At 36.3% G+C, this 27,877-nt stretch overlaps 1 protein-coding gene across 5 annotated transcripts in view; it reads left to right on the plus strand.

Annotated features, from left to right (window-relative positions):
* LOC131692092 (Ig-like and fibronectin type-III domain-containing protein 1) overlaps nt 1-27,877 on the plus strand; it is a 372,057-nt gene that overhangs the window by 201,934 nt on the left and 142,246 nt on the right. For 2 of the 5 annotated variants that reach the window (XM_058978946.1, XM_058978947.1), the window contains one exon: nt 22,410-22,505. The exons of the other annotated variants lie outside the window; for them this stretch is intronic. The gene's annotated coding sequence lies outside the window, so the exon portion shown is untranslated. The remainder of the gene's footprint in view (nt 1-22,409; nt 22,506-27,877) is intronic. 5 annotated transcript variants of the gene reach the window in all.

A 27,877-nucleotide genomic window follows, 5' to 3' on the forward strand; every position in this document is an offset into this window, starting at 1 on the left:
TAGGAGCCTTAATTGAGAAAATCTACTGGCGTATGGGGTTGGCTCCTTCAAGGACCCTTGGCTTCAGTCAGTTAAAATTCTGGATGGCAAGCAATTGCATTCAGCAAAAACAGAGAGGTATAATAAAAGAATTTATTTTTCATTAGCCTCATTTCGAACCTTTCGCCGGATTTGCTCTTTCAAACTTTGTTCTTTTGAACTGGGTTCGTCTACCTGTTCACCTTTGTGTGCCGCAAAGCATGTGCTGCCGTCCATTCAAACAATTGGAGCATACAGCTGCTCGTTGTAGAAATAAGGCGCGGTATGGAAAAAGCGGAGAGAATCATAGAAAGTCTTCCTACTTTGGGAGACTGCACGTAAGAACCTGAGGGTGTCGCTGGATGGGACTTCAAATATAATAACTCGAGGATGTGCTGAATAAAAACCGAAGTAAGTCACTCCTGGTCACGGCAATCTTTGAAACTAGAAGAAATTTCCACATGGAACATAAAAAACCCCAAGTGTCCCTATATTTCAGCTTGAGATTCGACCTAGCACTGGACAGATGAAATATATGAGCCCGGCGAGATATTGAAAACTTTCAACAGTGAGAACATTTTTGAAGAAGTTTTCTACTAAATGGCGAGTGTATCCTTCAATGACTAATTCATCAAGCGAAGTTACGGGTTTGGTCTCTGGTTGCAGAAGATGATACACTTCTTTGAAACATTTAATAACCAACATACGTAACAACCAAATCATACCAGATAACCTTAGTGTAGGTTCTTCCGCATTACTCCGTTACGAATAATGAGAAGGTTGACACTTAGATTGGAATGATAATAGCGGACACTTAGAAGGTGATAATTCTAAAAAATCGTATAACTTCAAAAAAAATTCCAGTATTTCTTGTCAGAGGACACTCGAAAATTGGAGCAATTCGTGAAACAATGGACCTTTAGGAATCCCAAACGTACTGACTTCATTCGGGTGATATCTCGGGTCATGTCCAATCATTATAAGCTGAATGCGCATCTCCGGTGTATTGTAATCGTGGAGAGTGGTCTTTGCGCTTGTAGTGACGGTTATCACGACATTGAATATGTTGTCTGGTCGTGAGCCTAGTGTTCTAGTGCCAGATTTCCGTTAAATGAATCGCTTTAGCTTCGTTCTAGTCCGAGATATACTGGCTATCCTCGATCTTCTCTATGTAACTCTCCTATACAAGTATATAACACGATAAATATCCAAGTTATCTCTTCTTTTTTATTGATATGATAACAGCTCTCTCTGCCCTTGTATGCAAAAGTGACGTAAACGCCACTTTGGTCGAATTTAACTTTTTCGTGTTTTAAAGTTTGCTACGAAAATCCGCATCTTTCACTGCAAGCACTTCAAATATAAATAAAAAGTAACCTGCTGAAACGCGAAAAACGAAGTAACGAAAGCATGCTTTTAGCCGCACCATGCAAAATAAAAATTGATTTCCTGAAAAATATAATCGATGGTGTTTACGTCACTTTTGCATACAAGGGCAGAGCTACCTGGAAATCGTTAAATTGATGATCCGGTTCATGATATCCTGACAGTGATCTTCCGTTTGCTAAAAAACTGCAAATTAGATTTCTTCTTTTCCCTATCATTGTCGTCCGCCCTCTCTTCACTTTTCTTGATACGATCGATATGTAATGTTTAAACATATTTCTAACTAAATCCTTTAGTCTGAATGAAGCTGCATTAATATTTTTGTTTATTGGTGTGAATTCCTTGTTTTAAGATATGGATGTGTCAAAAAGAATTCCAATTAGTATTAATATAAAAAATAATTTCAAATTTCAAGCAAATCCTGATTATCATCATATTCCTATATTTTGTAGAAAAATAAATTGTAAAGCAAAGAAATTGGCTTCTGAATAAAAAATCAAAATTGTACATCCAGAATATCAGGCGCATGCATTTTGTGCGCAAGACACCTACATGGTCAATCTCAGGTTTTGGTTTGTAGCAAACTTTCGTGTGGGTAATTACTCCTCGGTTATTTTCGAGTAGGTAGTACTACCCGTACTACCCACGTGATCCGCCGGCCCTGATGCTATGGGGAGAGTCAAGAATTTTTTACCATCGCTTACTGTACTGCAATACAACCATTGAACAATCCTCAACACAACTTCAGTTTCAGTCAATAGATTCGAACACTTTCACTCCGTCGCGATAAAAAGAATAGAAAATAGTTTTCCAGTGTGCATTACAACTCAAAATATACTGGACCAATGGTTTTGAAGTTTTGCACAGTATGTGTTCTCATGATTCCCCAGGTATCCCTTTTTTCGATTTTTAAAATTTTCGTAGTACTTTAATCCAATTTTTCCACTAACAAAAAGATAACATGGTAATGTTATTGTAAATCATCATTAAACAGTGAATTTCAAAATAGAGTCAACCAATTCTGACACCTACTCCTCAAGACCATTCCGAAAATACCCGTATTGACTGGGTTATAGAGCATTCGCTAAACAGGAAGTCGCCATATTGGATTTCAAAATGGCGTCAAAAATCAATTTCTGGCACCTGCTCGTCTTGTTCCAATATAGGTATTTGTTACTATGTTTTAATTGCCGCAAGGTTCTACTGTATCGATTTTGTTGGTTATTTTCGGCAAATTTGAGACTAAGAGAAACGAAAGCAATGAAATTGAAAGACGGATAGGTATTCTAGAGCGAATCAGTTATAAACTTAGAACGGAAAACTAGGACTAGGTAGGCATGGACATGATCGAAAGAAAATGAGAATTCTTTGCCTTCTGCTAAGTAGGAGTTGGGCGTTGCACCCAAGTACGCTTATAATCTGGGAACACAAATCTGTGTATGTCTCAGGATTTGTCTGTCTGAATAAATATGTAATTTAGCCCTAATAAAAGTATTTTACTGTTCTTTCATAAGTAAAACGGCAATTTTTTTGCAAGCTTCGTTATCGTCTGCCGCACAAAAAAACAGAAAAAAAACCGTTCATTAATTCACGCACAAACTGAACGATTTACGACTTGATCAAGTTTATGAATTTGTTAACACTATACCTCACGAAACTATTTGTGTTGCCAGAAATGCTTGCTCGTCCCAAAAATATACATAGCGTAACATTCAAATATTTGGTTGCGTTACTGTGGTTGTTCCCTGGATATGCTCAGTTTTTGTTATGATTTTTGTTCATAATTTGGGGATTCACTGGCTTGTATATACAATATCAACTAAAAGAACCGACAGTTTAACGATGTTCACGATTTCAAGAGCTTAGTTGCGATTTTCGTAATTTTTCATCATTTTACCGTGATTATTATTCATGAAGTTATAACTGGATTTTTTTTGTTCATGATTTTAGTTCATGATTATGGTATCACGATTTTCGTAATTTCTATCCTCGTTGGGGATCATCCATAAATGACGTAGCATTTTTTGAGAGATTTTTAACACCGCCTCCCCCATCGTAGCATTTCGTCACTAACCTCTAAATACACCCCCTGATAATAACGTAGCTTGCCGGTAGCCCTCCCTCCCCGTAAATTTTGTTTTTAAATGAAGAACGATGTTAGATAAAACGGGTAAGATTGTCGTGACATTAGGTCAACCCCCATTCCCCTTTAAGTAAGCTAGGTAGCATGGCATGTCCCCCTACCCCCCCCTGCCGTCATACATCATCACAAAATACAAAACTCCCCCTCCCCCATATAATGCTACGTCATTTATGGATGGTCCCTTATCGTGATATTTATTCGCGAGTTTCGTAACGGTTTTTTTTCTGGTAGTAGTGATTGATGTTCATGATCTACGAAAACTAGCCACAATTTCCATAATTTATATGCACATTACCGTGATATATTGTTCTTGAGCTAATTATCGAATTGGACACGTGGAATAATGTGACGTGGAATAATGATACCAGCAGATTTATCATGATATTTGCAATTTCTCTTCGCCTTATAGTTATATGTTACATATGTCGAATTTTTTTGTCGGTGCGGGTGACTGTATTGTCTGAATAATAAAAGTGTGCCTGATCCGCGGTATCTTGTTTTGTGAACTATATTACGAACACTATTTGTGGCTCTATAATGGTCTTTTGGTGCTCAGGGAAGTTTTCGTTTTCTGTTTGGATATCACACTGAATCTTATTAAATGACAATGTTCGAGGCCCTAACAGTTTTATTATATCTACTACTCGTACCTACTACTAGTCGCTATCAGTAACATTTCATGAGAAAGTTTATAGAACGAAAATTAAAAATATTTCAAATTTTATGAAATAGACCACGTACAGTTTTGCATGAAATTTAAAAGGATTAAAGTTATCTTTTAAATATCTCAAGCCCTTAAAATAGGTGGTGAATAATGTACTAGGAAACATGTACCAAATCACGAATATACGAATATTTTACGATTTTCGGAACTATTTCACGAGCACGAATGGTGAGTTGGAACTAATATGCTAGGAAGCATGAACCAGCTCACGGATACATGTTTTATGATTTTGTGAACTATTTCACGACCAGAAATGGTGAGTTCTGAATAATACATAAGGAATTTAAAACCAGTTAAAGTATCCTTGAATAATATTTTATGATTTTGTGAGCTTTTGCACTGGGTGGATATAAAATGGTGAAAGGTATATAAGGAATCATGAATTAGATCACGATGCTTGGAAGGAATGTTGAACAACATTCCGAGTTTTGTGAAATAGTTTATGAGACCATATCCAGATTATTTCGATTTTGTGAACTAATTCACAACAACGAAAATCAGATCATGATCAAGATGTATTAAATCATGAATCAGTTCACGTCATATAAATAGTCGGACTCTGAATATAATTCCTAAATATATTAATAAAACCATGAGTCAATTTTAGGTTTATAAATAATGTTCATCAAGTTGTGGATTTGTCAACGTAAAGAAAATCGATTTGGTAATGGCATACTGGAAATCGTGACTGAAGTTCATAATACAACAACAATCTCCACTAATAAAAGCGTTATCTCCACTAATAAAACCGTTATGCAGGCGTTACTGAAGGAAAATTGAACATAATTATAAAACATGATTTTTTACATGATTCTGTTTTCGAAACGTATAAACGTGACTGTTTCCTAATTCATGGCACCTTATTCGCGAATTCGGGAACATTTTTTTTCCTGTATAGACTAGTCAACCTCAGCAGATATATAATATCGAGCCATCTGTGAATCATCTTGAGTCATCTTTCCAGTTTTCCTCAAATTCCGTTTGATAATTGTGTAAAACTTTTCGATTGGCCAAAATTGCAAGCAATTGAGTGAATATATATCCTGGTCGACGAAATCTACTTACCATTGTTGCTCCATCCGACTGTAGTGGCAGTTTGTAAAACATAGTCAGAACTTTACTTGATTTCTCTGAACCCTAATGAAAGGTAGTATACATTTCCCTATGCGCTCCATTACTTATATTGCTTCGAGCCCTTGGTTTTGTAGGAGATTAAAATCTCCGCAGCTGCTGATTTCTTGCCAGAATAATAATTTATTTGTTATACTATTTGTTGCTATAGTTGGGCTAAAATATCTAAATATCTGCACTACATGCGTTGATAAAGCAGTCGATATTTCAGTGAGTTTGTGATCACATATCACTGAAATTAAACATAAAAGAGGAAAAGAAATATACTCAGAATATAACAGTAGTAGTAGTGTGCAGTAGAGGTAGTAAAGTTTAAAATAAGAATAAGACAAGCACCCTAATATATTTTCTTGAAGTTGCTACTTTATCTCTGCTGTTTGGCTTTTCAACTTTAAAATGAGAAGCTTAAAATTCGGCGGGGTACCAGTTTTCTTCGTGATTCATCATACTCCACATTAGAGTGGCAGGATCGAAAAAAATTTGGGGAGCAATCCTAGAACTTTCATTGCACGAAAAAAAGCCTCACACGATCTCGCATAAACCCAAACCTGCACTTTTATTTTGAGCAGGCCATTATTTTACCGAATCATTTTTAACTCTACCGATTTTCATACCATTTCTCCTTGAAAACGTCTAACGTTCAACGTCTACCACCCTACTGTGTAGAATATGGTTTTGTTTCGTGCGCATTGATGCGTTCAACATAGAACCCAGAAGACGACGACGACGACCGGCACCAACTTTATGATTTCCCCGTGCGGCTGTCGAGTTTTACTCAGTTGCTTTTCACCGCAGTTGACCCGCCAAACGGTAACGAATGAAAACCGAGGAAAGTCTTTCCTTTTGCCTGTTTTGTGTTTAGTACATGATACAAACACACATACAAACATGTACACAGACAAGCCGGCCGGTATCGTGTTGGAAGGAGGCAAAGGATTTTTTTTATTTCTGGCAAGTCCATTGTTTCTTATGCAGAACACACCTGGATAGTTTACCGTTATGGCGGAGGTAAAATGTGGGTCATGAGTTAGTCTCATTTTGCGGAGAAGTAAGTTATACGTTGTGTACCATGCCGGTACCATGCATTCGAAGGATTCTATAATATAGTGGGTTGTTAAAGAATCGTGTTTTGGAAATAATAACACATCCACTGCACTAGATGGGGTGAACCAAAAGTTATATATGAAATCCTTCAATGACTTTCGAATTGTGGTTTGGTTCTCTTCAATAAAATTACATTATTTTGTTCCTAGTATCGAATAATGTTTTTTTTTTCTAAAAAATAAAATCTAAGTGTAATCTTTTATAAATCTTTAAAAGCGATACAATTGATGCTGGTGTAGTGTGTTATTTAGTTTCATCAGATGAAGAAGAGAGTCGTATTGAGAAAAATCACCTAGCAGAGTTTCTCCCAACAACAGCAAGTATGAATTGTGATATAGAAAACAATATCCTGCACTTCCAAGCTTAGCATTGAACCCCAAATCAAAATCTCCCACAACTATCAAAAAGACATACAATTGCTTAAGCCAGGATGCAGTATTTTCTACGTAGCATCCGACTGCAAGAGTCGCTTCCTAATATCTACGAAGACTGGCAGACTGGTAGCATTGGTGCATAATCACTGTAAAACCAAACGCATATGGACATACGAATGAGTCATAAGCTATATGCAATGTACATTGTGAAGTAAAATATCACCAGTAGAAGAGCGAAATAATGACGAGCTAACTAGACCGTCTCCATGTCAGCTGGCACTGCACGGTTGCGTCTCCGGTGAGGGGCATTACATACCTTTTTGTTAGAAAAAATTCAGTAAAGTTTTTTTTTAAATTCTTTTATTTGGCACGGCTTAAGGCGTTAGCTTCACGGAGCCGTGGGGCTTTTTGTCACTGCGCGCGAAGATCCATTTTCGCGTCGGGGAAAGATTTGCATCCACTCCAACTGGTATCATGAGGGTGAGGGTCGTCGGCGCACATGTTCGAATCATCATCGGGGTTACTGCCTTGTGTTCGCGATCGTGCGTTTCTCCCTAATTTCTTTTCCTTTCGGGCCACGACCGTGAACGTCATTGCTAGTGCCTCTATCACTGATGCTATTAGTCTGTTAAGTTTGTGGTACTTGACGCAGCTTTCGCAGTTGTCATTGATTGTCATTGATCAGCAGCCACAAATTTGGAAACCGCTTATGGCTCAAGGAATGATATGGAAGACTGCGTGTTGGCATTTCTTTCTGTAGATGAGCTTCCCTCAGTGGTTTCTTATCAGGATTGTCCTTAATGTACCATTTCTTTACAGAACTGGCACGTATTAGATTGTCCTTCATATATACAAAGAGTTCGCTGTATAATGGTATCACCCCTTTCTGTTTTTACTGCAGGGTAACGTAGGAGGGAATGGGTTACTCTACCCGCATTCTCACCATACAGACACCATTTGAAATACCTGGAAAGTAGTTCCTCCACGTGTCCTCCGTAATGGATTCCACTCCTCCGAAATACGACATGAATCTTTTAATGGCCATAAGTGATGCCAAATTATGTAACTGGATAAAATTGAATTCCGAAACCCGTAGCTGCATTTTCTCTTTCAGCAAATGTTCCATATCACAAATACTCGGTCTTATGCGGAAAAACCGGAAGTCCATGGCCACCGTGTTAGGCCGATGAAACAAACTTTGTTAATGAGACTCAGTCATCTTGATAGATCACCACACACGAATAATAGTAACGGTTTCCTTTGCTCGTCAGACAATGCACACAAGAAAAAAGCAACTTTTCAACGAATTCAGTATTTTTTATTAAAAATATAATGTTTATTCTTCAAAAAAATGTCAATTAATATTGGAGAAGGGGCCCTAATCAGCCGTACGACGCAACTTAGTCGTGATGCTCTTACAAGAGCGCTGGACGGCACTGACCTCCATGTTTCGGATACAATTCCGGCTACTGGTGGTCAACTGCTTCGTATCCTTGGCCCGCCAATTATTTTTGTACACTAGAGCACTGAGAGAACCGAACAAATCCTTAATGGGACGGCACTAGGGCAAGTCGGTCGGGTTCCTTTCTTTCTGCACGTACAATATATTTTTATGCTCAAGATACTCCAGCGTCTTCTTGGCGTAATGGGAAGACGCCATGTCCGGCCAGCAGACGTGCTTTCCATCCCCATGATGCTCCTTTAAGAACGGCAGAAGAATTTTCTCAAGACACTCCTCCTGGTACACTTGTTGATTGATGGCCAAACCGCACGGCTTTGAAATCCCTCTGTCCGATATGGTGATGTACAGCATAACTTTTTTCAAATTTATGCTCAAACTTATATTTTACCTCAGGACGCGTGGCTGACTTGTCGGTGAAATAGTAGCTGATCTTTACTGCAATGTGGGTCTTCGAGAGCGGAAAGTAACTTTCGTCGTCCAGCACGAACGACGCACAGAGGAGTAATTGGGGTCGAATCCTGGCCAAAACTATTTGCTGCTGCAATTGTTGTTATTATGCCTTGATATGAACTAAAAATAGACAATTACTAGTTTTTGGAACAATTTGGCATGTACCCACCTACCAGTGCAGAGGCCAATTTTTTATATCCTTTCGAATGCTAGTAATTTCTAGGTGATCTTTTGTTTTGTGTTCAGTTGCATAAACAGTTGATCAGTGGGAAAGGGAGAAGAAAAGGGACGCCTGTGCATATTTCCATAGATATACATTTTGGCAAACATAGTATTTTGCCCTACAGCATTTCGGTGTACAACAAATTAGTAAAAATTTCAATATTCTCAAATCGCTTGGGATTGGTGGATCGGACAAGATCGGAAGAGTTCAAATATTTTTTGCATAGCTGAAATCTTGTTTTGGAAAACTGCTTCAGCAACTTTGCCGGATCTAGCCGTATAATGTAACTTTTATAACTTTCAAATTCGGAATAAAATGTTCAAAAAAGGTATTTTATAAAGTTGGTGCAATACACAGCAAGTCTACTATTTTCAGTTAGTTTTAAGCTGAAGTTAAACAAACGGTTGTGTTGAACTTCGTTTGCAATAATATAGTCTTATTTAATACAGTAATCATAACTAAAAAGCGATTTTGCTGAATATATAATGAAAATGATTAAAATATCCCTTAAAATATCACTATTGGGCATCCATGCAAAAATTCTTTAACAATTTTTGATATACTCCTAATTTTGCCACGTTATACGGTATGTAAAAAAAATATAACGAAACAAAAAAATCGAAAAAAAATATTTTGGTTATTGGCCAAGAATTTGTTCTAGTTACTCCTCTGTGCGACGTCCCACTGTAGTTCTTCGTCATCCACCGGCATTGCGATTTCACGACGCTATCTGCTCGTTCATGTACTCGGGGGATCGAGTCTTCTTCCGATAGATGAAGTCCCCCATCTTGGGGGTTCGGTGAATCAAGATATGGGAGCAGTGATACTTTCGGCCGGCGTCACGCAAACTCGCTCCGTCCTTGTTGTCGAACAGCTTTATCAACGCTTCCTTCTTCTTCGTCATTATCTTCACCGAACAGTCGCTACCGGCCTTCCGCTACGCGCTCAGGGATACCAGGCTCCGGTAAACTATACTCACGGGCACGTTTTAGTCTCGAAAGTGGTCTACCGTAAACTTTTTCCACGATGGGCATGCGTTTCGTAAAACCGTACAACACGCTCGCGGAGTGCTTGCTGTTTCGACGCCATCTTCGATTTAACTGACAGCACCCGAGCGAAAAGAAACATGCCATTCATTTCTAGGGAGTCCAGAGAGCGAATTCTCTTGGAGAGAAAAAAATTACGCTCTTTACTTTAATTAAAGAAAGGTATTGTAATCATTTTCATTTCGTATTGAACACCCGTTATCTATTATAGAATCGGCAATATTTTCAAATGACTTGTACCGGTGGTTCCGATTGGAATTTCAATGAAGGAAACAGCTTAAATTTCGTTTTGCTTATATTTTCAAAGGCTAGTTGGTCATTATCGCACAAAAAAACTATTTTTTGATCACTTTAGTGCCTTATCGAATAAACAAACTGAATAAAAAAGACACGACTTTAATAATGCAGCATATTTTGCAAATAGGTATTGTCATTTACGCCTTTCCTCTAATTGTTTTCCACTTTATATTGTTACTGTTTTTGTTGCCATATGATTCTGGTTGAGAATCCTAACGAAAGATCCGATTCTGTAGATTGTTGCCACGGCTCATACGTACGCACCGTAAGATAAACCGATAACGAACGTATCCCAATGAAATATTTGCCCATAATTTTTGGCGCGGCTTTCGCATTCACTGTTTCTTCGGTATCTCGATATCTGTTGTGAAATCCCCACTTGAACTTATTATCTGCGAAATCGTAGCAACAGAAGCAACAAAAAATTGATTCATGCTTCGAACAGACGAGGAATATTTCTTTTATATAATACAGTGAACTTTTTATGATGATTTTATGGCTTATGAGTACGTATGATATTGGAGTTTCTGTTAGGAAAAGTCTTGTTCAAGTTGGCAAAAATGCCTGTTCTGCACGTGTTTTACAGATATAGGGCCTATTCACTAGTGTATTACTAAAACACACAAATAAATGCAATCATTTTTTATTTGCAATTGAGTCGTTAAATGAAGATATGGCAATATGTGGAAGACATTTTGATTCTATGAGAAAGACAGTGAAAGGTACTACAAGAAAAAATACTAGTCAGAACGGGCATCCACGGGCCTGTATTGGTTTCTTTACACAAAGTTGTATTTTAGTAATACCTGCAATTTTTTAGAACATATTCAATTAAAGTCGAAAAACTGATTTTAGGGGATATTAATAAAAAATACATGATGTCTGTGCTATCTTCGACGAAGTTATTCAAAACATAATATTCTACAACTTTACTGAAGACATCTACCCTCTAGAAAAAAATTAAAAATAAATTTTTGGTCGGGACTAGGGTTCGCAGTACCGACCCATTTTGGCGAGAACCGGTACTGCGGTACTGAAGCCCCCAGTACCGGTAGTACCGGTGCTCAAATATGTTTTTCAAAAGATTCGAGAAACGCTTCAAAATGAAATTGAATGCTCAAACTGATGTCTCATTGTAGCAGAAGGTATTTTTCGAATGCGGCACCTTCTTTTATTTCGAGATCTGGGCCACTTTGAATTCAATAACTGATAACCGGTGGTACTTTCGTCGACTTCAACATATGGTGAATGTAAGAAACCCTATTATCAACAGTAAATCAAAACACGAATGTAAATACATGTACGTTTCCTCTCGGCATTATCGCTTTGCTGTAAATCACTGTTCGTTCTTTTATAGATAAACAAAGATTTATAGATTTAAGCGCAAACCAAATACAGACATGACCTAGGCGCGTCACCCAGTGAATAATCGGAACCAACCAGAATGTCGCTAATAAACTAAATCAAAACAAATTTTTACTCTTATACTAGATGTGAATACTTTGAAATTTAGTAAAAGATAGTTGAAATTTTATAGCGACCAAATTGTGCAGGAATTTAAACATACCGTTCAGTTCAACGGGAGATAGTAATCATATTTAACTTCTAGAATTAGGCGTAAGCTGAACGATTTATCTAGAAGATAATTAAATATAATTAAAAGCCACCTTGCAGACCTATATTTGGAAACGCGTCCCGCTATAGAGTCTACATATTTTTCATAGCAACATATATGGTACCGAAAATACCGGTACTGGCTTTTGTTCAGCACCGGTATTACGGTACCAATAATTGGTCGGTGTTTCCGGGATTTTCGGTACCGGTATTACCGGTACCACAACCCTACTCGGGACTTGAGTCTAATAAAAAAAATATCTACAAAGTGCAGAACAATATTGTCAACATATCCTACGAAGAAATGCTGGCTCTAAAATGTCATCTAAGGACTCAAATAGATTTGGTCCAACCTTTTTTGGATTGATCCCATTGTGTGCCGTTTGGCCGAATGCCGTATGACAGAATGCCGTTTAGCCAAATGCCTTTTGGCCGAATGCCTTTTGGTCGAATGCCTTTTGGCCAAATACTTACAGAAACGCCCATGTTGTCTTAAATTTAATACTGTTTACTTTTTTGTATTTACAATATTTGTTACTACTGGTCTAAACATTCTGTGTATATTTTCCTTCTTTTTGACATGATCTTGTCTTTCTCTACATTGCTTTTATATCTGTCTACAGAAAAATGAGCAATATTTTCCATCTTCTAGATAGAGCTCAATTTTCAGAGAGAGAGAGAGAGAGAGAGAGAGAGAGAGAAGTATTGCCAGAAGGCATGTGTTCATTTCGTGTTTAAAAGAAATTAAAGAAATAATTTTCCATTGTTCAAACACCTTAATACTGCTACGACACACGTCGCTATCTGCAATCATTATATTATATATTTATTTATGTCGTTTTTGCTATTTTATTGACTGCTTAACCGAAACTCGTTACCAGAAAATGTATTTAATTAAACAGTACATTGTGTAATTTGTATTTAATTGTATCTTTTTTTCTTTGCAACATAACCTATGCTTAATAGACTATAGTACTGCTAATTGAATATATGAGCAAGAAACTACTGTACTTTTATTATCAATATAATATTTTTATCGAGCGAATAACGACTATGAATTCGAATCGAAATCCATCCGATATCTATTCAGTTTTGAACTAACTCTCACAACCCACCAGTCAGTCTACTTTCTACTTCTGCCGCAGTCAGACGTACAATCGAGCCAAGTGAACAACAGGCCTCTCGATCTAGTGTGCATTGTCTCGAGAACAAAGGAAACATCGGATTATTCTTGTCATCATGAGTAAAGTTGACGAAAAAGCTCTACTCCGACCCAACGCTGCGGTCGTTGACTTTAAATTTTGTTTAAAACGACCGAGTTTTAGTGAAGTGGAATACCTTCTGAAGGTAAAAATGCAACTTAAACTTACGGAAGTTTTGTACCTTCAGTATCATCATCTTCGCAGTGCAGTGTTAATATCATTCAACACGTTAGCAAAAGCCGAGCGTTTCGTTTTGAAGAACAACTTAAAACACGTGGTTGAAAGTGACAACGTTGGAATTAAGATTCCCCTATATATTGAGAATGATTATATAGATGTAAGGTTATATGACCTATCACCTCGTACCCTCCTGAGCCAATTGCAAAATGCATGTCGCAATACGGAGAAGTAGAATCCGTTACACCTGATACTTGGAGAAACTTCTTCCCGGGTACTCCTAACAGCGTTTTTGTAGTGAGGATGCGGGTTGAAAGACCTATACCCTCCTACTTGACAATAAAACTCAAAACTCACAGAACTACAATTATGCTAACTACGCTATGCACCCATGAGGGGCAAACTCCTACGTGCAAGTATTGTAATCAGACAGCTCATCATGGATAACCTTGTGCGGAAGATGCAGAGGAAGATGCATCTCAATCGATTGCCAACTCATCTACGGCAAGCCAACCCAAAACAGAGTTTTCAATACCAATGCCTGACCCACAAACGGTGGCCAAATTTGTGGCAGCAGTTTCACAGACCATAATGACAACCACAAAAGAAGCATCCAGTACCGCAAAATCAACTGTAAGCAACATTGGCAAGGATAACAATAAGAGTGACGGATTTACGCTGGTCAACAATAAGTGCAAGAAACAGGAAAAAACATCTGATCGCGGACACCAAGCCGGCTTCGACCTAGACGTGAAAAACAAAAAAGAATTAAATGACCCCCCAAATGCAAATTGCCTGCAAACCCCGCGAAAGAAGGTCTCCGCTCGCAATAAAAAGTTGCGCGCACGAGATCCAATATTATAATAATGTTTGTTTATATTTTTATTTTTACATTTGTAAACATATAAAAGATCCACGGCTCCGTTAAACTACCGCTATGAGCCGTGTCAAATAAACGAATTATAAAAAACCCATCAGTGAAAGGATACAATGTACGATTTCAAATAAACGAAAAAAATAATAAAACTGCCGCGTTCGATAAAGGTTCAAAGAAATTTGGGTGAACATCTATAAGAATTGCATGCTTGATGGCATGTGTTGGAAAAAATGTTTTCAGCTTTGCCACCTGTTTATACCTTTTCAAAACTCTAAAAAAAATATCAGTCGATTTGTTGTATCATCACGATTCAAATAATGAAAAACGGTGGCAGGAAAAATTATCGACCTAGCTGAATGGTGCTTTTGAAAAATTAACGGCGATTTTTTGTCACACTACCACACTGTGCTGGGTCACGCAACGCAACTGCGTAATGAAATAACTACAGCCACTTTTCCAAAAGCACCATTCCGTCCGGTCAATTATTTTTCCAACAACTATTTTGCATAATTTGAATCGTGATAATCTAATAAATCAACTCTCTCTTTTAGAGTTTTGAAAAAGTTTTAGAGTTTTGAAAAAGTTTTATAAGGATAAACCGGTGGTAAAGCTGTACACAATTTCTCCTACGTTACTACACAGCGTTAAATTCTTAAACATGCTCAAAGAAAGAAACTTGACCCTTAAATTACCTTTGACCAACTAGCATTCGGCCATCTATTTTGCAAAACGGCATTAGGCCAAAGAGCATTCGGCGAAACGGCATTCGACCGAATTACCCTTTCGGCCAAATGGCCCTTGCGACCTAACAGTTATCGACCACATTCGTTTAAGTGACCCGGTTGACCAAATTACTTTCGTCCAAACGGCTTTCAGCCAATTGACCTGGAACCGTTTAAAATGATGCTACCGTTTCGTAACACGGATGGATTCCCAAAAGAGTTATGTACGTTTTCAATTACTGATTCACAATTACTCTTCACATGGCTACCAAAATCTCGCTATTCGCGGATTGCGCTAGAATTTTCGATTGCAATCCTGACTACTACACTGAATCCGTGAACCATAGCATCAACGAGTACACCAACGATGCCCTGCTAATTTCGCATTCTCTGTCAGAAAACAAAAAATCAAAACCGCTCGCTTTTTCGCCATTTGTCATCCGCCTAGATGGGGACATGGTGACTCGCTCGGTACGAATGTGAGCGTAAACTAGAACGACCGACGGAAGGTACAGATTGAAACTAAATCTTGGACCCTTATGACATGTCACGTTCGCGAACGTCGTCCGACAGTTCAGCTGCATCTTGTGTCGTCAACATACATACCTTTGGATTTTTAACGAATGCAGTAGCAAGATTGAAAGTTGAACTCACGGTACTGTCTTCAAATGTCAGTGTCAGAGAGAACAATGAGGCAATTATGATGCTTAACGTAACATCTAGGGTTGGTAAAATAGTTGTAAATATGAGAAGAAAAATGTCAGTGAATTAAGTTTTTATTTGATCTCCTGAAAATAAACTTATATAAACTAAACGCATTGACTGAACACAGCAACTATCTGAAAAAAAATTCTGGTCGAATAATGTATCCGTTAGTTAGAAATTCAACTAGTCAATTCCAATATAAAAAAATCCAATTTCATCTTAAAAATATATTGAACTAACTAATCTGTGATGGGTCCTCCTGCCAAGACGATTACTCGTCGCAAATGCCCAGAGCAAATCTCTAAGAATTCCTTTCTTGCAAAGAATCCAATTTAGACAAAATGAAGAAATCTCTGCGACGAAGCAAGAAGAAGCGTCAAACATTTATCTTCTCCGCCGCGTCGTCATTTGCCCGGTTACCATAAATTTATAATGACATTGTTAAACAAACATCCCGCCCTCATTCCACGGAGCAGTCCCGAAGCGGAGCGTAGTAGGGCCAGTCCAAATAGCCACATGGGAGGGATTGAGAGTGTTTTCTTATAGTTACACGGACAGAAGATAAGCACATCGCTACAAGCCCGAACCGCTGTCCCCTGTGGCATTTCCTTAATTTTTCTCTCACTACTTGAACTTTCCAAGTAGGCAGCACCAGGATAAGGCTTTGCTTTCCCCTCGATCGCTTCGGTAAAGAGTTAGTTTTTCAAAGTTTTCCATGTCACTTTGGCAGGGTCCCTGCCGCCAGGCTTCAGTGAAGTGAAGACGAGAAAAGCAGGTACAGCAGTAGCCGGGAAATGACTTACCATTTTCTTCCCGGACAATATCATGTTAGCTTGTTGAAGGTAAACTGCCGGCAGGAGACCCGGTCTGTAGCAATTGAGCTTTTTGCTCAAGTTACGGGTCAAGATGCCAAAGCAAGCGGAGGAGGATTCTGTGAACAGATTTCGCCCGAGAGATAGATGTTCCTCTTTGTTGAATAGCATCACAATCGGCACGTGATTCCAATCTTCATATCACGGTCATGGAATGTCTCCTACCTCTGGAATATCGGCACGCTTTCCGACTGTCTAATGACTCAACTCTATAGCGCACTCTGTTGGAAGCATGTATCATCTCGGGAATGAGAATTCTGGGCGGGTTTTAATTGGATAATGTTGTTTGTCGGGAACGATTTATGGCAAGAGCAATCTAATCGAATGGGTGCGGCAGTTTAGAACGATTGCTGTACAGTTTTAGAAAAATTGGAATCTCACTAATTGTATACAAATTTTACTATTCATTTTATCCACAAATCTCGACGAACATATGATTACGGCGTAAAAGCCAACTTTGAAGGGTAATTCCAGACAAGCCATTGCTGGCCGAACATTGATCACAGCAGTTAATGGAAGTGAAAACATTACTCTTTTGTTTACTACCAACATCCGTAATTGGAGTGTAACGGTTTAACCTAAATTTCCACTCAAAGTGAATTTTGACAGTTGGTTTGCACGCTATAATCAGATGTTTGTCGAGAAATATTCTTCCTTTTCGGCAAGGGCCTATTACTCAAAATACGCTGGAGAACATTTCAATATTATAATTATTGTTATTAAATAACCAGTAGAGCCAGTTAGCCAGTAGAGGTGGGATGTTTCTTCAAATTCTCTAAAATAATCTGAAAGTTGTCTAAAGGTTAAATTAAAAAATACAGAAACTTTCTGCTGTTATTCCACTAAACTATAATATCTTCTGCAATGTACTTCAAAATTTACAAACATACTGCATTACGCAGGTACACCTGCACTTCGAAATAGCATATGACCATGATTTTCTCTGCCAATTTCAATATTTTGATACAAGATCAATTTTTGAAAAGGGCCTAAACGTTTCTACGTGCATTAATTTCAACATTTTTTGGTTTGATTACTACATTTTAAACAGCAAAACTATTTGAGAACGAGTTACAGAGAATGAATACTTCTGCATGAAATAAAAATACACTGAAAAAAAATTTTGCGGCATTTTTCAAAAAAACAAAAATTTACGTTAAAAATTTAAATTGCAGAAAAATCCATTTTTTATAATTTGTCAACAAAAACCTAAAGAGAAAAGAAACATTTTGAATGTAATTGCATGATGAATAACTTATCGGTAAGAAAGTATTTCTAAAAATAACTTTATAGATTTTTTAAGATTTCATGCAAATTGACATACAAAACTGTAATTTTATTCCAAAATAAAATTCTAAGTATTATTTTCAATTAAAATGCTTTTAACAAAAATCTTCCAAAATACGGTAGTTGTCGAGATGTTTGGAATTTTGCTCCAACAAAACCAATTATTTCATGTGATTATGCCCTATCTAAAATGTCAACAATCTAATGTTTATCACAAAATGAACTTCTTCAGTGTTTTGAATTATTGAGAAGTTTTCAGTAAAAAGTTTTCCTAACAACAACAATTGACATATTTTTATTATTCATACTATTTGAAATTAAAAATACAATTCTCTTTGTAAATAGCCATTTTAAATCAAAAGGCTCAAAACAAAAATTTTCTGAAATTTGTAGTTCTCGAGATATTTTAAATTTTGTTTGTACAACACAATTATTTTGTTTTATAACGACCTTTTCATAAGTTGTTCGTGTTTCTGCATTAACAGCAATAGGTTTTTCAAAAGGCCCATAACACTTCCTGTAACTTTCGCTTTGACTTCAAGGCAACATTGTAAACCGGAATTACAAATATTCAAATTCATTGGATGAAAATTGATCGCGTTCAAATGCTACAAAAAATGTTGTAGAAGTGATTTTTACAAAATTAGTCAAATTTTTGAATAAAAATGTTGAAAAATTTCTTCATTGACTCCTACATCAGTGTCGATTTTAAAAATTTAAAGTTGATTTACAAAAAAAACCACCTTTGATTTGGATGAAATTTTGTTCCAAGGTAGGTAATTTGTAATGTTCCCTTTCGACCGTCAAGTTGGGCCCTTTCAAGGAAAAAGAGTTATCTGAAAAAAATATCTTTGTCCAAACTGATTTTTTTCAGTGTATTTTTATCGAAAACTAAACCAATGAAAGTCTTAATCATCTCTGAATCCAATAAAACTCAGTTTGTGGGAAGATATTGTCTAATTTAGCAACTAAGTATATTTTTATTATTCAAGAGTTCAATTTGCCACCAGAAATAAGCACAAAACTGTGGAATTTCTGAGTGCCAGATATTGTTTTGGCGTTATTATACCATTCTTCGAGTTTTTTGGACAATTTGTTGTACTTTTCAGTGGATATGTAGCAGCAATTTAATTTTGTGATATTTTTATCAGTTTGTTAAACAGCTTAGTTATATGACTGTCGGGGAGATGTTATGGTATTTCCATAGTCGCGAGCAAGACTGGTTCTTTTTGCCATTCGCTTGAGAGTGCTACCGATAGCATCACAGGACCCTTTTCCATGAGGTGTTGCAAAAAGGCTATTCTGCGCTTAATTCATACTTTGACTGGAATCTACAAAAGCTTACGAAGTTTTCCTTATTTTTATATTGTACTGCTGCTCCATCAGACATAAACTAAATTTTAGAAAAGTTTGTCGATTGTTTCATAAAATTCAACATTTTTGAGATGAACAAGCGAACTGAACTCTTCCAATCTTCCAGTCTCCCAGTCTTCCAATTTTTCAGTCTTCCAGTATAAAAGTCTTCCAGTCTTCCAGCCTTACAGTCTTCCAGTCTTCCAGTCTTCCAGTCTTTCAGTCTTTCAGTCTTTCAGTCTTCCCGTCTTCCAGTCTTCCAGTCTTCCAGTCTTCCAGTCTTCCCGTCTTCCCGTCTTCCAGTCTTCCCGTCTTTCAGTCTTCCAGTCTTCCAGTCTTCCAGACTTCCAGTCTTCCAGTCTTCCAGTCTTCCAGTCTTCCAGTCTTCCAGTCTTCCAGTCTTCCAGTCTTCATTCAACTAGCAGTTGGGAAATTGGATTCCGAGAGGATTATGACTTTCATTTGTTTAGTTTTCGATAAAAATTCACTGATAAAAATTCAGTTTGGACAAGAAAAAGTTTTTTTTTTTCAAATAACTTTTTTCCTTGAAAGTGTCAAACTTGAATTTTTGACGGTAGGTAAGGAACATAATTACCTATCTTGGAATAACATTTTATCCAAATCAAAGATGGGGTTATTTTTGTAAATCGACTTTAAATCTTAATTTGTTCAGTTCAGTTCTTCATCGACTAAAATTTTTTCAATATTTTTATTAAAAAATTCAACTAATTTTTTAAAAATCACTCCTACAATTTTTTTGTAGGATTTGTCATTTTTAGACTAAAGCTATTTGAAAAAAATGGGAAATTTTGTTGACCATATTCAAAAGACAGTCTAGGTCATTTTTGTAAAAACAAAGTATGCAAAGTGGCTTTTTGTGACAAAGTTCTCATGTACAGAAAGTTTCATTAAAATCTGAGAGGGGGCTGCCAACACTTGAGTTGGCGCGAAATTCGTCTATAACTCATCCTGGAAATAATTTTGTTAAGAAAATGGCGTTTGTCGTATGACCCTAACAGGTCATGATCGATTTTTATAAGCACTTGATTTTTGTTGTGTTATCAATTATATGAATAGATAAAATAAATATTTGACAACAGTTTTCCTATCATTACGCAACTGCCAACTTCGAAAGTTTAATGTTTTCGAAGAGTTTAACAACGTAAAAGAGCAAATCTTCTGATAAAATAATGTTGACGTTGAATCCTCCTAGAAGTAATTACGGAGAACTTACTCTTTGCACAAGTTTAGTTAGAAACTTAAAATTTTCGAGAGTGCTTTTGCAAACCATTTTGTTGAATGCTCCATGTGTTCAGGGTATCAAAATATTTTAGGCAATTTTTAAGAGGAAACCTTTTAAACAAGATATTATGATATAACTGTTTATGATAAATCTCTTCTGCTGTTCATAAACAATAAAATTCACATTTCATTTTTTTGTGAAGCTAACAATAAAAAGTCATTTTGAAAAACTGGAAAATTTCGTAAATATCATTTTATAGCTCGATATGCTCCTTACATGTGCTATTCATACCTTCAACAAAGTTGTTTTAAATGAGAGTCTCAATAAATTTGGTAAAGACACGAAGTCTTTTACTATGTTTTGGAGAATTAATTCCCCATAATAGCTTCTAGGAAAATCAATTGCTCAAATTATTATATCAGAAGCTGCTCTGTTTTATGTTGGAAAACTTCATCGAAACTTTAATACTACACATATGACGGTCTCGGAATTACATCAGTTTAACAGTAACTTCGATTTTCTTCACATCCCCACTAATTTCTGGCTATAACAATGACTCCAAATAAATAGAAAGACAGTCGTTGCATACTCGTTCACAAGTTACTTTCGAAAATACTGTCTATCTGTTATAATATTTATTATTCATCCCATTTTTAAGGAAGTTTGTTCTGTGGTATCGCACTTCACAAAACTTTCGCTGGTTGATTTAACGACTTCTTTCAATATTTTACGAATCTGCTCCCATTCGTGCGTTTGCTACCAAAATTCATATCGAAAGGGCCTTCTAAATTAATTAGTACATTCAATGGTTTATATACGCTGCGATCGAGAAAGTTCAGGAATTTTCATCATTTTCTCTAACCAATGTTACAAAAGTTTATTAAATTAAATAATAAGGTTAAGGTTAATAAAGTATTTGAAAATGTTTAATTTAATTCTTTTTAATAAACGGAGTAGTGATCGTCGCTCTACGATGCCGATTATTTTTCGTGGCTTACGGTGAACACGATGTCTCGTGAATCACTGCACTGAATATTATAGAATAAAAGTTTTTGGTATTCTCTACTGATTTTACCTTTCGGAAGCCGCGCAAATGGCTCTGAAAGAGACCCGCTGGTGCCATCAGATAATTTCGCTAAATTTTCAGAGTAGCTCGCACCCATTGCACTAGCACGATTGACGAAAGGCTATCAGAAGATTTCGCGAAAAAAATGGTTCGAGCAATGATGACGATTTTCCCTACAAAAACAGCGGTTTAAAGTTTTTCTTTGACATTAGGATTAATAATAATGATTCAAATCAAAATTACATTCTTCAATCCTTAGCTATTGTAAGTATATAGATAATACTGGGAAGTTTCAGTTCGATTAGTTTAACGGTATTCGAAATATGCTGCTCACTCTGATGTTACTTTCGAAAGAGTCGAAGTATACACGCATTCACTTAAGAGGCAGCGTGTTATCAAGAAGTGCAATTTCATTTCTAGTTCTCAATCGCATTGGAACTTTGAGTAAACGCTATTGAGAGTATGCACTTCAAATATATGCAATAATTCCTTCGATTTTTTTTTGGCTCAGCACAACATATATAACCTTTAGGAAAATTCAGTTTTTTATTTACATAATGCTTTAATAGAAGAACTTAGATACGTTATTTCCAAAGCATTAGTAATAATTCATTTGCCCGTAAGCGATATTCGGAAACCGTATATGTGAACAGGCATGTAAATGAATAGGACTTCAAAAATTATATGTGTATTAATACATTTTGGCACAGTTTATAACAATTGCTAAATACGCGCATAAAGCTGCACTGTATCAATAGTTGTTACAACCATCGGTAAAATGCTTTATTTATGCGTTTGATGGTATCCGATTATATCTATGCAATATATTTGAGAACAATAGTGTATATATGAAAAACCATGTAACAATTTTTATTCTACATACTCATTGATGTATCTGTTACTTACAAACAATTGTTTCTCTTTCTTTTACAGGTATGCTTGAATGATCAACGAGGTTTGAAAAGCAATCAATGGATAACAATTGCTAATATGTTCATGCATTAATACATTTAACGACGAACTATACAGGTAAACTCGAGTTTTAATTATTGTTGGGAACCTGGTACGAATCGTAAAATCAAATATACATACAATCAAAAGTATCATGTGCGCAGCATCTATCGAGACAAACACATTCTGAAAATTTGTAATAAATCGTACATTTTAGTTATGGTGTCGATAAAACATACATTAACAGAAATTAATGTTCATAATGTATAGAAACATAGATACCTATAGACTGATCTGCTGCGTATCATAGAACCTGATCTTAGATCTACACACCTCTTGCACTGAAATAAGTAAAGATAGCATAAGACATCAAACGTACGTACAAAGGTCGAGTCCCACTTAAGATGACGAAGGTTCAGGATGACGTCTCACTTTTGATGGCCGTCAGATATTTTTTCAACACGAAGGCTTGCATAAGCTTTGTCGGTACAGTACAAAAAAAAATCGAAACGCAAAAAACTTAGGAAGACGGTTTGTGTGTTCAAATGTTATGTTTTATTCAAACACCAGTGTAACATCATTGTTCGACTAATTTGCAAGCTTATTGCGTGCCGTAAACTGTCTTCTTTTTCATATAGCTATAGCTAACTGCAACCTTATGTATCATTAACATCGAACATGTGGTCCGCGATGCTCTTTTGCCGTGGATGGCGCTAAGCAATATCTCCTTCAAAGAGTGGCCCTTCATTGACAAACCACTCGAGACGAGCCGTGCCTACCGCATAGCTACTTAATTTGCTTCTGTTGCAGTCGCCGTTTGCTCGTTATGAGCTGTTAATTTGTTTTCTCATTAATAGCTGGAGGACGCTGTTGTCACGTTCCTGTAGTGAACTCGCCAGTCTTGAAGGTTGGTGCAGTTATAGTGCTAATTGTTAAATGACTTGATTCAACAGATTCTTCCGACACTTGATAATGTGCTATTGTTTGTAATTATATCAGTTCTGTGTTTAAACCAAAACATAATTAGTACCCATGACATGGTGTGTCGCCGGTGAAGAGATATCTAGTGCATCGAAGAGCTTTCTGCAATCGGTTGGGTCAATTTATTCGCATATACATAAGCCCCTACGCTTATCAACTTGACAGATTCAATTTCAGCAAGGGTAAGTTAGTCAATTATGGAATGGGCGCTTATGCTAAATTATTTAATCCAATCGAGGGAAAGCAAATAAAGTTTTCAAGTAATATATAGTTTCTTTGAAAAAAAAAAAACTAATACTAATAAATTAGTAGCCAAGTAGCACTTTGATGGTCTTTGTTATGTCATGTCAATTTATATAAACTATATCCATATCTGGTCCATTTACCCTATGAAATATCAAGCGATAAAGCTTTCGGCGTTCAGCGAGCTCGGAAAACGCCTACCAATAGGCAATCTAGCTAGAAGAATCGTGCTTTATAGTCAATAAGCAATCTGTATTGAAGATAGATGGCATTTGTAGGTTGATCAGGAGAAAAGTGAGACATTCCCTTCCAAAATAATTCGGAATGGTTTTCTGTACACAATACACGATCAATCATTATCAAGTTCACGATTTGTTGATAGTTATCTTAATCGTCAGCAAACAAACAACATAATGATGAAATGTTGTGCAGGTTCCTCTGATATTTTCTCTATTGATTCCGGTAATCAATGCCATTGATCCAGAATAATATGGAATCTACCAGATTTTTAATAAAAGGGCATATACCTACGTATCTCGATTGCATCGCTAACAGATATGTATATCTTTTGTGATCATGGTTAACTATGACGAATGAAAAAAGAGTAGTCTTTCCGAAAAGTCATAGCCAAAATAAACACATGGAAATATCAAAATTTCATATATTCTTGCGAATAAGTTTTAATTCAAAACAGTGGCGGATCCAGGGAGAGAGTCCTGGGGGTCCGGAACCCTCCCAAAAAGTTTCAACTTGTTGAGAAATTTTAAATTAGTTTCAATTTTATATTAGTTTAAACCTCAAAATAATTTCAAACCAAATTTGACTACCAAAACAGATTTTCATTATATGAGGCTTTGACGTATAACGTATTGTACAATGTTCTTTCCAGAGAAAAAATTTGGACCACTCCCGAAATTTTGTTTCTGGATCCACCCCTAATTTGAAACAATCATATATACATTAAAAAAGTTAATATTATGGACGAACTTAAAAATGAACCCTTTTGTTTCAGAGACATGATCAATTTTTAATCAATTTAAAAACCAATTCTATGAAACTGTATTTCAGAATAGAATACGTACAAGTATTTAAAAAATCAGGAGCTTTAGATATAACGTTGAAATCAATTATGGAACATTGTTAGTGATAGAACAATTACAATACTTTTTTTCTGAATTAGAGATTTTTTCTGGTCGAGGCTCCCTCGAACAAAAGATTACCGATTTATGAGACCTGAATTACCAGAACATGGCTGTTAAAAAAAACAAATAGATCAGCTTTTAGATTTTAAAACTATGTTTGTTTAAATATTTCAGCAAATCATGCTGAAATTTTATTTCGTAGTATATAGAGTAACCAACCTAATTTGGGCTCCTACATATTTTGGATCCTGTTAATGTATTTCCCTCCTGCACCACAATTACTTTTACAGGACATAAGTTTGACTATAATTTATAGTTAAAGGCGTACTTGATCTTTTGCTCCAGACGGGACTTTGAATATTGTTTACAGGCGGGTCGCGATAACAAATAAAGAGGGTAAACATGATCTAATTATTATGATTATAAGGTTTATATCTTTTACCGGACGGCGTGGCGAACGGATTGCCTAGAATCACTCACGAACCAGCGGATCCAGTGACTCTCCGAATCCCTTGCCGGACGACGAGAAAATCAATGCTCGGCTTCAAGAACTGATACCACTTACTTGCACCGGATCATTTAAAAGATTAATTTAACATTTGGAAGAAATGCAATTCATTATAAATCTAGGAAATAATTCCCCGTATTTCAAATGGTGTTTTATGGTGATAATCTAGGTGGACCGACGCATTTCTTCCTATCTGTCCTTGCGCGTGCAAAACATAATGCGATAGTATCACTACACAGATTACATCTTTACATGCCCATAGTCTCCAATACCATTACCTGAACCACAAACAATCGCCAAATTTATTGCTGCTGTTCAGGAAATATTGACGGCAAAAGCTGCGTCAAGTGTCTCAAAATTAACAGCCAGCACCGTCATTGAGGAAGTTCACACTCGTAACACGTAAAGGTATGAAACAAGAATGAAATTAGATGTTCGCGAACATGAACATGGCAGTGACCACGATGATGACACGGAAGTGTACGTGATTGAAATAAACGACCACCAAGACGCTGTTGGCTATAAAAAATATTTCCCAATCGCTGGTCGCTCGCACGAGATCTGTTCATCATTTTTATTGTTTACATCATGGAAATATATGAAAGACCCACTGCTCCGTTCAGCAAATGCATTGAACCAAACTGAATAAACGAGTTATATAGTTAAAAAGTTTTAGAGAAAATTGAACACAAAAACTCTTAAAAAATTAACACTTTATCGGTAGTGATTGCCACGTTTAACAAAACTCAGATGCTAGATAGATAACAGGTATCTCACTTATGGGTGCAATGCAAACAACATTTCAATTTACTAATAACAATATACCCAAGAAAACAGTTTTTGTTTCGTGCCATTTTCTGTTCATGTTTATGCAGGGAATGCGTTCTACACTAAAAACACTGTTCATCCGGAAAACTGTGATATTTTTATCTATCGAACAATAAGCAAGAAAAACATGTAAAGGTAAGCAAGCCAAAAAGTAGTGGTAGAACAGCGCTTTTACTGAGATGTTCATATACCCACGAATTATATACACCCGTATACTACTAATCTCGCTGATATGCAGAAACGTACACAGTAGACGTAAGACTAATTGTCATGATTTCATCTTTATTTTCTATAGGATGTCAATTGACGCTAAACTTAATGTTGCAACCAACAGCAACATTTTAGTCGCTTTCGATAGTTTCCAGATAATGTCTATGTGAGTTGTTTATGTTTTTAGGATTCTTGTTTCTATTGTCTTACATTTGGAATTGTTTTCATAACGAACTTCTCAAAATTTCCTCAGATCAGAATTAAAGATTTAGGCAATAATTTTTAAGCCCTCCCGAAACAAAATCCTTGCTACGGGCCTGTTTGAAATGTTGGTGTTGGTGAAACATTTGCAAATTTAACAGATACAAACAATTTTCTGCAAGTAATTTAAATGTTCGTTTATAAAATCTTGATAATACGTTTATTATTTACAAAAAATGCTGGAATGTTACTGTTCTCGGCAAAGTTTTTAACCACATTTCAGGATTGCTGCTCTATTGCATAGTTTTTTTAATTTGACTGAAATCGCGATTTTAATAAGCGGAGGTAAAAAAAATGTTTTTACCCTAATTTCAACACGATGCAGAAGGCCGGGGAGCAACCAATGGCTTCAAAATTTACTCAGTCTTTCGGAACGATAGGGAACAAAACTAACAAACTACTGTGTTACTGAATGACATCTGCTTATATCTACATATAGAGCAATCTTTAGGAGCCGGTACACCCTAAATTTTAATGCTGATATAATGCACGAAAAGGCGAAATATTATGACATTATGCTACTATGATGCACCAATGCAGAACTGCCAAATTTAAAAGTCTGTTATCAGCACTACTCCACTTTTTGGAAAATGCAAATATTATTTAGAACTGTAATTGGCACTCTGTCATGATATGTGATGAAAATTTTAACTGAATTTGGTTCTCATGCGATATAAATAATGTATTACGAAAATTACCCCGAACAGAAGTAGCTTGCAACGCCATTCACGGCAAGCGCGTTCCTTTTGCTGTCCAAACTATATTGGATATATTGGAAAGTCGTAGATAATTCTGAAGAAATGATGCATACCGAATGACACTACAGCATTACATTGGCATTTACTAAAAGCAATTATGTGAAATATATACTACAGAGATCCTTGCGAAAATTTTGCGTCGTATCAGGATGTTTGGTTCATGGTTAAGAACCTCTCGAGGGGTGATTGACTGTCATATTTGGCGAAAAGAATCGTTCAACACATATCATTAAATCTCAACCGTTTAGTTATGGAACTTTTTGTGTTAAAAACTTATTTGTCTTAAAATACCTCTAACTCAAAAAGTATACTTTATATTTCAAATCTTTTAGATCCATTGAGAAGGTGAGAAAACTTCCCATTGAGTGATTCCCCTCACATGTTTCAGCTGATAATAATATTATTATTATTGCTGTAACGCATTTTAATGATGAAATAGACTTTTGATCCAACATTAATGTTCATTTATAGACGATATAATGCGGTGGCGGTGAATGTTATGGTTATTTGGTATAAGCA

The sequence above is a fragment of the Topomyia yanbarensis genome, chromosome 3 (genome assembly GCF_030247195.1).
Source record: "Topomyia yanbarensis strain Yona2022 chromosome 3, ASM3024719v1, whole genome shotgun sequence".
NCBI lineage: Eukaryota > Metazoa > Arthropoda > Insecta > Diptera > Culicidae > Topomyia > Topomyia yanbarensis.